Here is a 15131-nt window from a genome sequence, read left to right on the forward strand (position 1 = left end):
CGCCAGTCTTTTCCTTTTCACATACCTATAGAAGCTTTTACAATCCATTTTTATATTTTTCGCTGGTTTGTGCTCATATTCCATTTTCCCTTTCTTTATCAATTTCTTGGTCCCCCTTTTGGGTTTTTATGCCCTAGAGGAATCTCCTCCACCTTGTGCGGTCTTAGGCCAGGTGTCGGTGGGGATGTTGCACTTTTTCAAGGAGGCTTTGAGGGTGTCCTTGAAGCATTTCGTCTGCCCATCTGGAGCTCTCATGCCGTGTCGGAGCTCCGAGTAGAGCGCTTGCTTTGGAAGTCTCGTATCAGGCATGCGGACGATGTGGCCCATCCATCGGAGCTGATCGAGCGTGGTCAAAGCTTCGATGCTGGGGATATTGGCCTGAGTGAGAACACTGACGTTGGTGCGCCTATCCTGCCAATGGATTTGCAGGATCTTGCGGAGGCAGCGTTGGTGGTACCTCTCCAGTGCTTTGAGGTGTCTGCTGTACATGGTCTATGTCTCTGAAGCATACAGGAGGGCGGGTATCACTACTGCTCTGTAGACCATGAGCTTGGTGCTGGGTTTGAGGTCCTGGTCTTCAAACACTCTCTTCCTCAGGCAACCGAAGGCTACACTGGCACACTGAAGGCAGTGTTGGACTTAGTCATCAACATCTGTTCTTGTTGACAGTAGGCTCCCGAGGTATGGAAAGTGGTCCATGTTGTCCAAGGCCTTGTCGTGGATTTTGATAATCGGGGAGCAGTACTGTGTGGCGGGGGCAGGTTGGTAGAGGACCTTTGTCTTACGGATGTTTAGTGTAAGGCCCATGCTCTCGTACGCTTCGGTGAAGGTGTTGATGATGGTTTGGAGCTTGACCTCCGAGCGTGCGCAGACGCAAGCATCGTCTGCATACTGTAATTCGACGACAGAGGATGGGATGACCTTGGATCTGGTCTGGAGGTGACGGAGGTTGAACAGTTTCCCGTTTGTTCTGTAGATTAGCTCCACTCCAGCGGGGAACTTACTGAGGGTGAGATGGAGCATTGCAACCCTTCTCTGTTGCAATGTGTGCAGAATATTTTTCTAAAAAGCAGAATATCGCAAATAGTGGAAACTGGAAACAAAAAAAACAACTGGAAGCAGTAGGTCCATCAGTATCTGTGAGGTGGGCTCTGAGCAAGGCTGTTACACCTAAAACATTAATGGCCCAGATTTGGCAGTGGCTATTGCCGTCATACTGCCTTTGAAATACAGGCGCTGAATCCCGAACTTGCGATCTGTCAAGAAATCTTCTTTGACAGATCATCCAAACCACTGAGGAACTCACTGGTGTAGATTTGGGCTATTTGCCCACCAACTGCCCAGCAATTACGGACAAAACTCTTACGTTGTTGAAAGCAAGCATAGGAGCCTGATTTCCTGTTCACTTAAAGAAATGACTTCAACCATATTAGTACTTTTACAGTATCTGGACCGGTTGGAGTTAATCATGGCATTATGCACAAGGGCCTTGTAAATTTACAGTGAATAAAGTAAATCACACTAGTTTAATACCAGCTGCTGAAGCCATTAAAATCCAGAAGCTGCCTTTCCAGATATCTAGTTCATTTCTGCTGTCTTTCACTTCATTAATTATTAACCCCAAATGCAGCCATGGTTAGAACCACAATGGACTATATTTTTTCTAGACACATGCCAAGAGCAAATGGTGGCAGCTCTTTTGGGGATTAGGTGATAGGCAAAAGAAATCTGTGTTCTTGCCAATGTTATATTTTAATGCTCAAAGCACACTGTAAAAGAAGATCTGCGGTTGAAAAATCACCACTTTGCATTTTTAGGAGTATATATATTTTGGTCGTTTACTTATATTTCCCCAAATAATATTGGTAAATATATCTTTGTAAAGAGAAACCTGATAATTAAACTTGCAATATGTTTGGCCCATGTCTTTTGCTGCAGTATGATAGGGTACAGCCCGAATAAATTAGATAACAATTCTGAAGATCTCTGTTATAAAATGTGTACCAAAACTATCTTTACTGAACTTGTGGAAATCAAATGATCACTAACGACATGAATACATTACAACTGCAGAATTGTCACGTTAAAACAAATTGTCAATGCATAAGTAAGAGAAAACAGACTACTCGCTTAACAGGAACTGACTGCAGAGCTGTTTAAAGTCATTTTATGGATATACTGAGGTTTCTGTGTGATGAATAAAGCTTTTTGTTTTATGTGACCAATTCTGTCCTTTCAACTCAAAAATGAACAACATAACAAACTATATAATTGATCTATGACAAGGAAAATAGATTTATTTATTACCAGTCTAAATGAGGTCTGAATAGTATATTTTAATCCTGAAAATTAATATTGAATATATAGCTGGGAATCTCTTTCTGAAGTTCAACAACATTACTTGTAGGAGTGTTAGACCTTTACTGACTATCTAAACAGGAGGTTATATGCATAAGGACTAATAAATTGTGAGTTTGGACGAAAAAAAAACAAAATGCTGATAAATGAAATAAGTCGAAGTACCAGTTTAATTAAAAGTTTTTAGAAGGTTTTCAACATCACCAACACATCTGGTCAATATCACATTTCTATTTGTGGGAGCTTGCTGTGCGCAAATTGACTGCTGCATTTCCCACGTTACAACAATGACTACACTTCAAAAAAAAGTACTTCATTGGCTGTAAAGCGCTTTGGTATGTCCGGTGGTCGTGAAAGGTGCTATATAAATTCAAGTCTTTTTTTTAGAAGGTTTTAAAATGTAATTTCAATGTAAAAGACTGAGAAAATTCTGTGGGCGTGGCTTATTTTTGACAGATTTTGTGGGCGTGTCTTCCCAATGCATAGGCTGTATGCTGCGCTCCTGGTCTTCCCGACGTGTTACGATGCACAGAGCAGCGAACCTGGTCGGGAACAGATAGTAGAGCCGGATGTAAGGAGCGGCGGCGAGAAGCCCCAGACTCACAGAGCAGCGAACCTGGTCAGGAACAGAGAGGAGAGAAAAATAAATCTAGGAGTGACATCACAGGATAGCTGGTAACTGATTGGTTGGTAAAGGTCACATTGGTTTTTTTTGCTCTTCAAGTTAGGGGCCGGGGTTAAATAACTGGCTAGGAATTTAGCAGAAACTTGGAGATTAGTAACAGTTATATTAACTTGAATCAGATACATCTTAGTTTTAAGTTTCTGTAAGTTAGTTAAGAGACAATTAAATAGATGCATGGCAGGGCAGCTCAGTCCTGTGGAATGCACATCCTGTGCCATGTGGGGACTCCAGGCCGCTTCCCCTGTCCTGGACAACCACATGTGCAGGAAGTGTCGTCAGCTGGAGGAGCTCGAGCTTCGGGTTTCGGAGCTTGAGCAGCAGCTGGCATCACTGTGGTGCATCCGCGAGGCTGAGAGCTACGTGGATAGAACGTTTCAGGAGGTGGTCACCCCGTAGATAAAGAGTGTGCAGGCAGAAAAGGAATGGGTGATTGCCAGATAGAAAAGGAAGACCAGGCAGGTAGTACAAGAGTCCTCTGAATGCAACTCGCTCTCCAACCAGTATTCAGTTCTGAGCACTGGTGAGGGCGATGGTTCCTCCGGGGAGTACAGCCAGAGCCAAATCCACGGCACCACGGGTGGTTCAGCTGTACAGAGGGGGAGGAAAAAGAGTGGGAGAGCAATAGTGATAGGGGATTTGATAGTTAGGGGAGCAGACAGGCGTTTCTGCAGCCGCAGATGTGACTCCAGGATGGTATGTTGCCTCCCTGGTGCCAGGGTCAAGGATGTAACTGAGCGGCTGCAGAACATTCTGAGGGGGGAGGGTGAACAGCCAGAGGTCGTTGTCCATATCGGTACCAATGACATAGGCAGAAAGAGGGATGAGGTCCTGCAGGCAGCTTTAGGGAGCTAGGAAAGAGATTAAAAAGCAGGACCTCAAAAGGTAGTAATCTCCGGATTACTCCCAGTGCCACGCGCAAGTGAGCATAGAAATAGGAGGCTAGAGCAGATGAATGTGTGGCTGGAGAGATGGTACAGGAAGGAGGGCTTCAGATTTCTGGGACATTGGGACCAGTTCTGGGGGAGGTGGGACCTGTACAGGCCGAACGGGTTGCACCTCAACAGGGCCGGAACCAATATCCTCACGGGGAGGTTTGCTGGTGCTGTTGGGGTGGGTTTAAACTAATTTGGCAGGGAGATGGGCACCAAGATGTAACATTAGAAAGGGGAAATAAAGTGCTCAAGGGATTGGGAGAGGCAGAGAGCACTAAAGTAAGAAATAGTAAGGTATTAGGTGGGGTCCAACTAAGAGAAAATACAGGATGGTCTAAGATGGGTTTACAGTGTGTGTATGTGAACACACATAGTGTAGTAAACAAGGTAAGTGAGCTGCAGGCACAAATAGCCACATTGGAATATGATGTTGTGGCAATAACTGAGACCTGGCTCAAAAAGGGGCAGGATTGGGATTTAAATATTCCTGATTATAAAGTGTTCAGGAAAGATAGAGAAGGAAAGATAGGAGGTGGTGTGGCAGTATTGGTCAAGGAGAATGTTACAGTGATGGAGAGGGAGGATCTCCTGGAGGGGTCAAGGACAGAATCCATATGGCTAGAGTTAAGAAATAATAGAGGTGCCATTACGCTACTAGGTGTAATCTATAGACTACCAAATAGTGGTAAAGATATGGAGGAGAAAATTTGTAGAGAAATTACAAAGAGGTGCAAGAACTATAGAGTAGTAATAATGGGGGACTTCAACTATCCTAATATAGACTGGGGTTGTAATCGTGTAAAGGGCAAAGAAGGGGAAGAATTTCTGAATTGTGTTCAGTATGTTTCGGGCCCAACGAGGAAGGAGGTGTTGCTGGATCTGGATCTGGGGAATGAGGTAGGTCAAGTGGAGCAAGTGTCAGTAGGTGAACATTTAGGGAACAGTGATCATAGTATCATAAGGTTTAGATTAGCTATGGAAAAGGTCAGGGAGCAATCCAGAGTAAGAATGTTTAACTGGGGGAAGGCCAATTTCAGTGGGATGAGAACGGATCTGGCCTGGGTAAACTGGAATCAAAGAATAGCAGGTAAAACTGTAATGGAACAATGGGCTGCCTTTAAAGAGGAACTAGTTCAGGGACAGTCAAGGTACATTCCCACGAGGGGGAAAGGTAGAGCAACTAAAGTCAGAGCTCCCTGGATGACGAAACAGATAGCCAATATGATGAAGCAGAAAAAGAGTGCGTATGACAGATGTCAGGCTGCAAATACATCTGAGAATCAGGCTATATATAGAAAGGTCAGAGGAGAAGTGAAAAAGAAAATAAGAGAGTCAAAGAGAGGGTATGAGAATAGAATGGCAGCCAACATAAAAGGTAATCCAAAAGTTTCTATAGGCATATAAATAGTAAATGGGTAGTAAGAGGTGGGGTGGGGCTGATTAGAGACCAAAAAGGAGACCTATGCAGGAGGCAGAGGGTATGGCTGAGGTACTAAATTAGTACTTTGCATCTGTCGTCACCAAGGAAGAGGATGCTGCCATAGACATAGTGAAGGAGGAGTTGGTGGAGACACTTGATAGTATAAAAATTGACAAAGAGGTATTAGAAAGGCTGGCTGTACTTAAGGTAGATAAATCACCAGGAACAGATGGGATACATCCTAGGATGTTGAGGGAATTGAGGGTGGAAATCGTGGAGGTATTGGCCATAATATTCCAATCCTCCATAGATATGGGGGTGGTGCCAGAGGACTGGAGAATTGCAAATGTTACACCATTGTTCAAAAAAGGGTGTAAAGATAAACCCAGCAACTACAGGCCAGTCAGTTTAACCTCAGTAGTGGGGAAGCTTTTAGAAACAGTAATCAGGACAAAATTAACAGCCACTTGGATAGGTGTGGATTACTTAAGGAAAGCCAGCATGGATTTGTTAAAGACAAATCGTGTTTAACCAACTTAATCGAGTTTTTTGATGAGGTAACAGAGAGGGTTGATGAGGGTAATGCGGTTGACTTAGTGTACATGGATTTCCAAAAGGCGTTCAACAAAGTGCAACATAATAGACTCGCCAGCAAAGTTGAAGCCCATGGAATAAAAGTGACAGTGGCAGCATGGATACGAAATTGGCTAAGTGATAGGAAACAGAGAATAGTGGTGAACAGTTGTTTTTCGGACTGGTGGAACGTATACAGTGGTGTTCCCCAGGGGTCGGTTCTAGGACTTGTTCTATATTAATGAATTGGACTTGGGTGTACAGGGCACAATTTCAAAATTTGCAGATGACACAAAACTTGGAAGTATAGTGAACAGTGAGGAGGAGAGTGATAGACTTCAGGAAGACATAGACAGGCTGGTGAAATGGGCGGACACGTGGCAGATGAAATTTAACGCAGAAAAGTGTGTAGTGATACATTTTGGTAGAAAGAATGAGGAGAGGACATATAAACTAAATGGTACAATCCTAAAGGGGGTGCAAGAACAGAGAGAAAGGAGGTATATGTGCACAAATTGTTGAAGGTGGCAGAGCAGGTTGAGAAAACAGTTAAAAAGGCTTATGGGATCCTGGGCTTCATAAATAGAGGTGGAAATTATGATGATCCTGTATAAAACACTGGTTCGGCCCCAACTGGAGTGCTGTGTCCAATTCTGGGCACCACACTTGAGGAAGGATGTGAAGGCCTTAGAGAAGGTGCAGAAAAGATTTACGAGAATGATTCCAGGAAAGAGGGACTTCAGTTACGTTGATAGACTGGAGAAACTGGGGTTGTTCTCCTCGGAGCAGAGAAGATTGAGAGGAGATTTGATAGAAGTGTTCAAAATCATGAGGGGTCTGGACAGATTAGATAGAGAGAAATTGTTCCCCTTGGCAGAAGGGTCAAGAACCAGAGGACACAGATTTAAGGTGATTGGCAAAAGAACCAAAGACATAAGAAAAAAAATTTTTACGCAGCGAGTGGTTGGGTCTGGAATACACTGCCTGAAAGGGTGGTGGAGGCAGACTCAATCTTAACTTTCAAAAGTGAGTGGCATAATTATCTGAAGGGAAAAAAATTGCTGGGCTACGGGGAAGGGGCAGGGGAGTGGGACTAGCTGATAGTTGGCACGGGCTCGATGGGCCAAATGGACTTCTTCTGTGCTGTAACCATTCTATGTTTCTACATTTCTATGTTTCTGGACCTCGCACGAGGTAATTACATAGGGCTAGAAATTCGTTATAGCCAAGAAATGGGCAGTGTTTAGACTAAAAAAATGTTAAGCTGCACCACCTGAAAATTGTCTCAGATGCATGCAAAATTTTTGCTAACTCCTCATTAACATGATTGCAGTCATGATTCTAGTCTAAAAACTCAAGCTGATTGGCGCTTCACTGAAAAGCTGGACCAATATCGGGGGCAGTCTAATTGCAATTCATGATTGCCACAGGCTTTTTCCACGACTTAAAGGGGAGGTTCATTGATGCTGCAGCACCTCATTCTCAGGATTGCCGGCTGTGCAGCTGCCCCAACAACAAACCAAACACTAGTTAGAAGACATCCGTTGGAACCATGGCAGAATGGAGAAGGACAGAGCAAGCCCGTAGGTTCTCGGATGACGCTCTGAAGGCATTGGTTTTTGCGATTGAGAGAAGGCGGGTGGTCCTGTACCCACCAATGGCAGGAAGCCCTCACCACAAGTCTGCCGCACTATGTGGAGGGAGATAGCAGACCATGTCACGGGCAGCACTGTGGTCCCCAGGACCCACACCCAGTGCAGGAAGAAGTTTAATGACATCACACAGGTGGACAGAGTGAGTGAAGGCTTCAACAAATGCTACATACCACCATCTGTACCACAAGCTTCACACACTGCTCAATGTACCACACCCCCAGCATCCAGCCACCAACAATCTCTACCTATCAACACTCACACCCACATCTCACACCTTGCACACAACGACAGCTACTCAACTATGGCAAGCACATCACCCAAACACATTGCACCACACTCACTAACACAGTTCCCTTACTCTTGCAGGCTAAGGTCATTCACAATCGCCAGGAGCAGGAGCAGACAGGCAGGGGCCAAGCCAACATTGAAGAGTTGAGCCAGCTGGAGACACAAGTGCGGGAGATCATTGGGTGCCAGGTTGTTGGTACCATGGCCACCTGTGGTGTTGACCCCCTTGGGGACAACAGCATATGTTCATTCCTAATCCTTCTTCTCACATCCCACTTCCCCCTTAGCCCACAATCTTTTCTCACTTTCAAGCAACTTATGCTGTATACATGCGATTCTGCCATCCCGCCCCCCTCCCTCATCATAACCCGACTCTTGTGCCTTTCTGCTTTCAGATAATCAGCAAGCACCCGAGCAGCCTGTACCTGAGGGAATCGCAGAGAGCGAGGGGGAAAAAGACATCGCGTCACTGCATCTGTCACTTGCAGACAGCAACTTAGTTACTGGCACAATGCTGGGGCTAGTCTAGTAGCGGGATCTGCACAGGGTGAGGCACTGGGCACGAGTGGGCTGCAACAAGGCCAGGGGGGGAAGGGTAGCTCGGGGGCCAGCTACCTGGAGGGCGAGTTCGCATGCGAGTTCTGCTACACAGGACTCAGATGAGGACCTCGATGGGGAGGCCTTCAGAAGAAGAGTGATGGGCATGCACATGGAAATGGTAGGTGCAATGGCAAGGCTGCCAAAGAGCCTTTCGACAATGTCAAGGGGCGAGGAGGAGTCCGGTGACAACATTGCACGGGGCTCTGCACAGAGCATGGAGCCCAGGATTTCCAGTCTGGAAATGATGGTACACTCTGTAAGAATTCGCAATAATTTTACAGTTCTGAAGATTAATTTTTTTGATTAAAGAATCCCTGGGTGATGTGCCTTTAAATTTCCTGGGATAAAAATGGCCGTCAGACTGCATGGCCGAAGACAAAGGGACTTGGAAGCAGCTTGAGTGTGTGTCTGTGAAAAAGGGGTGATCAAAGATGGCTGCCCGACCTCGTGTCAGGACACAGAGACAATCGACATGAAAAAGGAGGATCAAAGATGGCTGACTAAACTGCCAATCAAAGGCAGTTCGGGGAGTTCCCTCCCTGCAGAGACAATCGATGTTTGTTTACAGGAAATGCTACTTTGTGTACACAAGGGATTATCCACTTCAGACTGCGGTTTCGGGTGACCACAGAACAATGGCCTTCTGTTTACACTCCTCCCAAGCTGTTTACATAGTAATGCAGCTCCATACATAGGTTTTGAATGGAGCTGCATTACTATCAGGATGAATGGAAATGGTTCAATAGCCCATCACACACAATGAAGACACATCCAAACTGCAGCTTTACATTCAAAGCTCAGCATAGAAGAGACATTTAGACTGAGAAAAGGAACAGTTTAAAATGAATGGGTTTGGATGAATCACCCATTACTGGACAATGGGACAGTTGGATCCCTTTTGTTTTAGCCCAGAAACATCCGGAGCTGGGCGGACCCCAAAAGGGGGTATAAAAGATAGCTTCCCAGAAGCTCTCTCTCTCTCTGGCCTTGCCTCCGTGTGCCTCTACAGCGTGGGAGTCTGTCTGTGGAAGTGAAACACCAGCAGTTTACTTTTAAAACACTGGGGTGTTTTTCACTTCGGGGCAGTGAAGATCTAAGTTCGCAGGGCACGGAGCTGGCATTGCAGTGGTGAGCATATATTTTTCTGGCCTTCCACAAGGCAACTTAGAATAGGCATAGGGGTGGGAGTAAAAGTGGGAATTTCGTTAGAATTGTGATTTTAGTCGATTTCCCTCGTTGTGTCCGTTTTTCCTCCCCTATTTAAGTAAGACAGTGTTGCACCTAGCAGAGAAGTGCTATAGTGAACACTGGATTCGGTATTTAAAACTGTATTAAAAGGAGTAGCTGTTTTAAAGTACTGTATTTAAAACTGTATTAAAAGGGGTGTTGCACCAAGCAAAGGACTGCTATGGTGAACGCTGTTAGCTGTTTTAAGGTAACTGTATTAAAGTGCTGTGTTTTTAAGTAAAAGCCACTAAGCTAAGCTGCTGTAGTGAGTAAAGGGTCTTTTAAGTAAAAAGTACTGGATTTAAAATAAAAGCAGTGTTGCACTGAGCAGGGAGCCCTCTAGTGGACACTGAGTGTACTGCGTTTAAGCAAAAGTGTTGTACCAGGCATAAGAGCCATATTGATTATTTTAAGTTGTTTCTTTCTTTTGTTTTCAATAAATACTGCTCTGTTTTGCACCCAAACCACGAGTCACGTTGTTTTCTGTCTACATCGCCACCGAATAAGTCTGGGGGTCAGAACTCAGGAATAGGGAAGCGCTTCGAAACCGCAAGGGGGTCCCTGGAGCAGCTCAGAGGCTTCTGACTGGCCAGAGACAAATAACCCCAGCCCCGCTGTTAATTCCGTACAACTCCCAGAGAGACCGTGGTGACCCAGACGTGATGGCAGCATGATGAGCGATGACGCAACTTTCATTTCAGCACAGGCAGAAGCGACCCAACATCTTAGTGCGGCAGCGGAAGCTCAGACTGCTCTCATGCAGTCTCTGCTTGGTGGCATCCAAGCTCTGACTGCTGTCATCGTGGCTAGGTTTACTGCCATCGACCGGGGCTTTCACAGTGTCACAGCAGGCCAGCAATCTGTGCTCCAACAGATTGCTATGAATGCTGAGGCTCCGCCCCGGGGGAGTGGCAGTGGATCAGTAGAGCAGGAACCTGCTGTCCTCTCTAAGGATGACAGCATTCCTACTCCCACCACTGCCACTCTGCCATTGCCCTTGCAGCTGCCTGTCACAGCCAGCCAACCCAGACGGCTGACGCCCATGCCATGGTGGTGCAGTCTACAGCCGGGCTTTCTAGGGCCAGAGCTGGTCGAGGTCATCCTATAAGGCCTTCTGTTGTCTCCCGCACGGAAGCTCAACAGCCTTCCGCCATCCGCGCTGCAGCCACTGGGGTGCATTGTGTAGGAACACTAGATCAGAAAAGGGCACATGAAAGACAGGTACTAAAGGATTGCACAAGGGTGATTAGTTAATAGTATTCATGTAAATTTGTGTCAGATGATTATAGATAAATTTATTAATTGTGTTTGCAATCTTTTGTGGTGTCTCTCATTTCAGCTTTGCGCCCAGGAGGATGCTGTGATATGGCATGAGATGGGAATAGTATGATGGGGATGTGGTGAGCTACGGGGATTTAGGGTTTCATTCATGCGAACCGAAGTCTGATGAGCCGGTCACGGAGAACCTGTCCGGTAGGCCGATTGTTTCGCTGCCTCCTCCCTCCCTCCTGTTCCTCATCCTCATCCTCATTCTCCTCTCCCTCGTCCACCTCCTGCGGTGGTCCCACAATCCCTGCTGGCAAGGGCTGCGCCCTCATGATGGCCAAGTTGTGGAGGTTGCAGCAGACCATCACAAAATGCGACATCCGCTCTGGCGAGTACTGGAGGGCTCCTCCCGAGCGGTCAAGACCATGGAACTGTTGCTTCAGTAGCCCGATGGTCTGCTCAATGATGTTCCTGGTGGAAGCATGGCTCTCATTATATGAGTGCTGGACACGAGTGTTGGGGTTGCGGAGGGGAGTCATGAGCTAGGTATAAAACGGATAGCACTTGTCCCTGAGCAGCCACCCTCGAGTTTGTTGTGGTGGCTGGAAGATTGCTGGCACACCGGACTGACACAGGATAAGGCATCATGGCTGCTGCCATGATGGTGGGCATTGACCATCAGGAAGCACTGGACGTGGTCACACACCAACTGCACATTAAGTGAGTGGTAGCCTTTGCGGTTGCGGAAGATCTCAGGATAAGTTATACGGCACCCGTAAAGCCATGTGTGTACAGTCGATGGCACCCTGCACCACGGGGAAGCCCGCTATCCTGGCAAAGCCACATGCACGCTTGTCCTGCTTCTCTCTGCCCAGAGAGAGAACAATGTAGTCCCTTCTCCTGGTGTAGAGAGCCTCAGTGACCTCCTGGATGCAGTGATGGATGGTGAACTGTGAGATGTTAGCTATGTCTCCTGTTGTAGACTGGAAGGCTCCACTGGCGAAGAAATTGAGGGCCACGGTGACCTTGACTGCCACTTGGAGAGCTGTGGTCGCCCTGCTCTCAGGATGCAGGTCTGGTTGCAGGAGGTGGCAGAGTTCTGTGACCACCTCCTTGGTGAAGCGTAACCTCCTAATACACTGCTCCTGGCTTAAATGGATACAAGAGAAGTGCTCTCTGAAGACCCTAGGTGGGTAAGGCCTCCTGTTGAGAGCCTTCCTGGCCCTCCTCCTCCTCCTCCCTCTGCACGCATCTTCTCCTCTTCTTCGCTGCCTCCGCTCTCCCTCTCCTGAAGATACTCGAGCATGAGGGGGACTTCCAGTAGAACCCTCATGACTGTGAGCAAGTGTTGTGAGCAGAAGCCTTTAAATAAGAATGAATGCATCCTCCACTTGCAAAAACACTCCCTGTCACCATAAAACCTTGAAGGAAGTTTATAAAGCGGCTGGAGTTGCAGAAAGTTGTATAGAGCCCATCAAATGGAACAAACATGTCAGGTGCAAGTAGCTGTTGATGATCAGTTTCAATACCACTGCTGGAGCCTCCTTCCTGCTTGTTAATGCTTGCTCAGCTCATCGCACTTAAGGCATGCCGGTAAGTTGAACAGCAAACTCCAAACTCACAGATCGGGTGTCAAATGAGTGTTGCACACTCACTGACATCACAATCTGCATCACCTACATAATCGCTGATTATGGCAGCGCAGCTGGTGGAAGAGCGGCCGTCGCCATTTTTTTGCCCAAATCTGGCGGTAACGGGTGGTGATTAAACCCCCCAATTTCTAGGCCCAACTCACCAATAAGTCCTCCTGCCTCCCTCTGGACCATAACTCCATTACCATACACTAAGCCATCAGTCCCCCAACAGTTATTGATTTAATTTCTTCTGCCAATCTTCCTTCCTTGTGCTTACAAGCTTGTAGTTCACCAACGGACACAGTCTGTTTCCACTTCCTTCCTAAAATACACAAAAATGAGTCTCTCTCTGACCCTGAGCTTCCTCTGACCCTGAGCTTTCTGTGACCCACCACTTTAACTCTCCCTGCCGTACCCAACCTGACCTCATGTTCACTTACAGTGTTCCGATAAAGCTCAAACAAACTTCAAGAACAATATCTCGTCTTTTCTGAGTTCGCTACAGCTCTCTGAACATTGACTTCAGTAATTTCGGGGGAAAAATTCAGTTGGTTTGCGCCTCCCGTTAGCGCCTTAAGAGGGCGCTAATGGGGCGCAAACCAACTAGCGCCTGAGCGCGGCGATATCTGCGCCTCTCGCAAAATTGACCAGACATTTTACGGCGGCACTAAACAATACCGCCCCGATCTCTTGCGCAGGCAGATCTTGACGTCATTCGAGCGTGCAACACCCTTGTGATGCTCTGGACCGGATATTGAGTGGAGCCCCCCTCCTTTTCGCCTGGTGCAAATAACGACAGGTAGACTGGAACGCTTCCCAGTCACTGTGGGGCTGGGGGTGCGCGATTTAAAGGGGGCCTCTTCCTGGCTTTTTCTGTGGTAGACATTTTTGCACCACTTGTTCTGACAGAGAGAGAGATTCTGAGAGAGAGAAGGAGAGACTTCTGCATTGAGTCAATGCTGTGTGAAGTAGTTTTGGCTACTGAGCATCACTTTGCAGGTACTTTGGTTTTTGACCTTCATTACTTTGATTACCAAGAGACTATGGGGGCTGCACTGATTAGGGGCGTCGTCCTGCGCCAGCAGAATCGGAGGCCACAGAGACGCAGAGAGAGAGTGGCAATCATCGCCAGATGGAGGAGGGCCAACAGGCCTCTGTACAGGAGACCTTACCCTCCCAGGGTATTTCGGCAACAATTCTCCTACATTAATTTGTCTGAGGAGCAGTGTTTGCGAAGGCTGCACTTCAGCAAGGAGGTGGTCACTGAACTCTGCCACCTGCTGCAGCCTCTACTGAGGACCAGGATGTCTCTGTCGGTGGCAGTGAAGATCACAGTAGCTCTGAACTTTTATGCCACCGGCTCCTTTCAAGCAGCTACTGGGGACATCGCCAACATCTCCCAGTTCGCGGTCCATTTCTGCATCCGTCAGGTCACAAATGCCCTCTATAAAAGGAGACGAGAGTACATCTCTTTCCCCATGACCCGGGCCAAACAGCATGAATACGCATTGGGCTTTGCGAGGATAGCGGGCTTCCCCATGGTGCAGGGCGCCATTGACTGCATGCATGTGGCATTGCGTGACCGCATGAGAATGCAAAGGATTTCCGCAACCGAAAGGGGTTCCACTCCTTAAACGTCCAGTTGGTCTGTGACCACAGACAGCTGATACTCGCTGTCAATGCCCGCTATCCTGGCTGCAGCAACGATGCATTCATCCTGCGCCAGACAACAGTGGCAGAACTTTTCCAGGCACCGCAACACCCAAGTGGTTGGCTTCTCGGGGATAAGGGATATCCACTGTGCACCTGGCTGATGACACTGCTCCGTACCCCCAACACTCCTGCTGAGCTGCGGTACAATGAGAGCCATCTCGCTACCAGCAACATCGTTGAGCACATAATCGGCATGCTCAAGCAACGGTTCCGCTGTATGGACCACTTAGGAGGAGCCCTGCAGTACTCGCCTGAGCGAGTCTCCCTCTTCATAGTTGTGTGTTGCATGCTGCATAACCTGGCAATCCTCAGGACCCAGCCAATGCCACCAGGCTTTGGAGCACCACCAGAGGAGGAGGAGGGAGAGGTGGAGGAAGAGGAGGAGGATGATCATCAGCAGCACCCAGGCAAGAGGGAGGCCCACAATGTTGAAACTGGAAGGGCCGTCCGTCAACGTCTGATAGTATTTTTGTAAGAATTCGCAATAATTTACAGTTCTGAAGATTCATTTTTTTTGATTAAAGTATCCCTGGGCAATGTGCTTTTAAATTTCCAGGGATAAAAATGGCAGTCGCACCACATGGCCGAATGACAAAAGAGGCTTGGAATGCAGCTTTCTGTGTCTGGAAGTAAGGTTCGATGAAGACAAAGGACAATGCTTTGTTTACAAAGCAACTGAATGCTATTAGCATTTGTTTGTATATCGAGTGGAGGACATCTAAACTGCAGAAGAGACTTTTGTATCTTGAATGGGAAGCGTTAACATTTGAATGGATTTTA

The sequence above is a fragment of the Somniosus microcephalus genome, chromosome 12 (assembly GCF_052327205.1).
Source record: "Somniosus microcephalus isolate GS21.2 chromosome 12, FLI_Smic_1.0, whole genome shotgun sequence".
NCBI classification, from domain to species: Eukaryota; Metazoa; Chordata; class Chondrichthyes; order Squaliformes; family Somniosidae; genus Somniosus; species Somniosus microcephalus.